The 2,760-nt window shown below is 52.6% G+C and overlaps 1 non-coding gene across 1 annotated transcript; it reads right to left on the bottom strand.

The window, feature by feature from the left end:
* Nucleotides 1-1,952: 1,952 nt before the first annotated feature.
* TRNAV-AAC lies at nucleotides 1,953-2,025 on the bottom strand. The gene has a single exon. It is a non-coding gene; the product is annotated as a tRNA-Val (tRNA).
* Between the last annotated feature and the right edge of the window lie 735 nt (nucleotides 2,026-2,760).

The following is a 2,760-nucleotide window of genomic DNA, read 5'->3' as shown; positions in this document are numbered from 1 at the left end:
GTAGCTGCTTTCCAAGCAGTTGACCTGGCTTCAATTCCCAGCGAATGCAGCAATGTGATGTTTTCTGTGATGGGAATTGGTTTAATTTCAGTCACATTGTATCAGTTTAGCAATGGAATGAGGGAATCAATGTGCTGCAGGTCATTAAACACCCAGTGGAGGAAGAAAGGGGCAGGACTATACAATGAGCAGGTGGAGTCATCCTGGTATTACAATGTTTGGTTTATTTTTTATTTTTTTTCCTTTACTTCCCTCTCCCTTTTAGACTCAGAGCCCTTAAGGTCAGAAGGGACCAATGTGATCATCTAGTCCGGCCTGCTGCACCTTGCAGGCCCAAAGACCCCACCCACCCACTCCTGTAATAGACCCGGGAGGGGAGGCAGCTCTGTGCTCTGCCCCTACCCCCGGCAGCACATGGAGGCCCTCTGCTCCCCTCCCCCCATGGGTGTGCAAAGATGTGCCAGCAGCACTGAGGTGGCTCCCTGCCCACTCGGCCTCCGTCCCTCTGTGCCGCTCCCAGAAATGGCTGACATGTCCCAGCATCCCCTGGGGCGGGGGGAGTGTCTCCATGCACTGCCCCTGCCCCAAGTACCAACTCCGCAGCACCCATTGGCCAGGAACTGCAGCCAATGGGAACTCTGGGGGCAGCGCCTGCAGGCAGCGGCACACGGAGACCCCCTGACCCCGCCCACCTAGGAGCTGCTGCCGGAGGGTTGTGTGTACCAGTCACTTTGGGAGCTACAGTGCCCGGGGTAAGCGCCACCCCTCCTGCACCCCAACCCCCTCCCCCAGCACAGAGCCCGCACCGTGCACCCAAACTTCCTCCCAGAGCTTTGCTTGTCTTCCTTTCACCCAGAACCATCCTTCTTCTCCTGGGCTGCAAGTAGCCATCCCTGGGAAGCCAAGACGCAGGCACAGGATTCTACCTCCCAGCAGCCAACCGCACCTCCCCAGGCTTTGCAGAACGACTGGTGGTGCTCTACTAACCCCACTTAGCCGCACTGAGGCACTTAGCTTCTGCCCTGCCTTCCTCAGATCAACTTTCCTCTTTTTCCCCATACCCGCCTCACTTCCTCCTTTGGCAAGTCACACAGAAGAGCCGGCCGCCATAGGCCAATCTCCAAGGGCAGAGGAGACCAAGCCACAAGGCTTCAAAAGGTGACGGGCCCAGATCCACTAGCTTTCCCCTGCTGATGCCAAGGCTTTTTCTCAGCTCATTTCACCACCCTCTGTCATGCAGGGGTTGGGGTTATTGCAGGTGTTACCCGAAATTGGGCCAGCTAGTCAGCGTAGGGAGCACTAATGACCCACCGGAGTTTGGCAGAAAGCAGCACGTTTATTATATTGATAGCTAAGTTCAAAAGAAGCGGGGCAGGGGGTGTCACACTCACACTCCCAGGACAGGCACAGCACTGGAGATGTCAGGATTCTGCAAGGTAAGTGTCCCACAGCGCAGCTATGGACGGTGCAATGAAGGTAAGTCTTCTTGAGGCACAATGAAATACAATGCAGAGAACCACTGGCCAGGCGGTCCAGGCAAAGGGCATTCACTGGAGGTACAAGCTTGTGAGTGCTCCCCTGAGCACAGGGCCCCTTCCCCTTTTAAGGGCCTGCTCCTCATGGCCTGTGACTAGAGATGACTTGGCTGCATCTGGTTGGTCACACTCCACCTTGGGCAGTGTCCATGCTCTGGATGTGTGATCGCTGCCTAATTAGAGTCCCAGACACCTAGTCTACCTGGGAGCTCTTCTGCTCTTCAACCAGCCCATTCATCCCACGAGCATTCCAGGAGGGAGCGGGAGGGGGAAAACCACTTCACAGGCATTCAGAGAGGGAGAGGAGACAAAAGTGGGAGCAGGGGAAGTATAACAGACCTTTTGAGCATAGAAATCACTGCTGCTCCTACAACAGCAGGGAATAGGCCAGTAGGAGCTGGGAGAATTAAGCCAGCATGTTTCTGCCTGGTTTTGAACCAGGGACCTTTTGTGTGTTAGGCAAACGTGATAACCACTACACTACAGAAACTCTGTCACAGGACTCTGCCCCTTCCTTCATAAGACCATAAGAATGGCCATACTGGGTCAGACCAAAGGTCCATCCAACCCCGCATCCTATCTGCCAACAGTGGCCAATGCCAGGTGCCCCAGAGGGACTGAACCTAACAGGTAATGAGCAAGTGATTTCTCTCCTGACATCCATCTCCACCCTCTAACAAACAGAGGTTAGGGACACCATTCCTTACCCATCCTGGCTAATAGCCATTCATGGACTTAACCTCCATTCATTTATCTGCAAAAAGAACAAGGAGTACTTGTGGCACCTTAGAAACTAACAAATTTATTTGAGCATAAGCTTTCCTGGGCTAAAACCAACTTCATTGGATGCATGCAGCGGAAAATACAGCAGGAAGATATAGATTATCTATCTATCTATATACATACATACATACACACACACACACAGAAGATGAAAAATTGGGTGTTGCCATACACACTATAATGAGAGTGATCAGTTGAGGTGAGCTATTATCAGCAGGAGAAAGAACCCTTTTGTAGTGGCTGTCATGGCCTTTGAGAAAGCAAGACAGAGCCTTGGAAGACCCAGCAGGGTTTGTGGCACAGGAATTGTTCTCAGATTCCACTGAGACTTCAACTCAGATTGCAGGATTCAAAGTCCTGAGTGCTGCCCTTACACCATGGGACCAGCAGAGCACCTGTTGATTAATGTAGACTTCCAGCAGGGAGGACTCTGTGGGCAGGT

The sequence above is a fragment of the Mauremys mutica genome, unplaced genomic scaffold (genome assembly GCF_020497125.1).
Source record: "Mauremys mutica isolate MM-2020 ecotype Southern unplaced genomic scaffold, ASM2049712v1 Super-Scaffold_100290, whole genome shotgun sequence".
In the NCBI taxonomy this organism is placed as follows: Eukaryota; Metazoa; Chordata; order Testudines; family Geoemydidae; genus Mauremys; species Mauremys mutica.
This window is presented reverse-complemented; position numbering and strand designations above follow the sequence as displayed.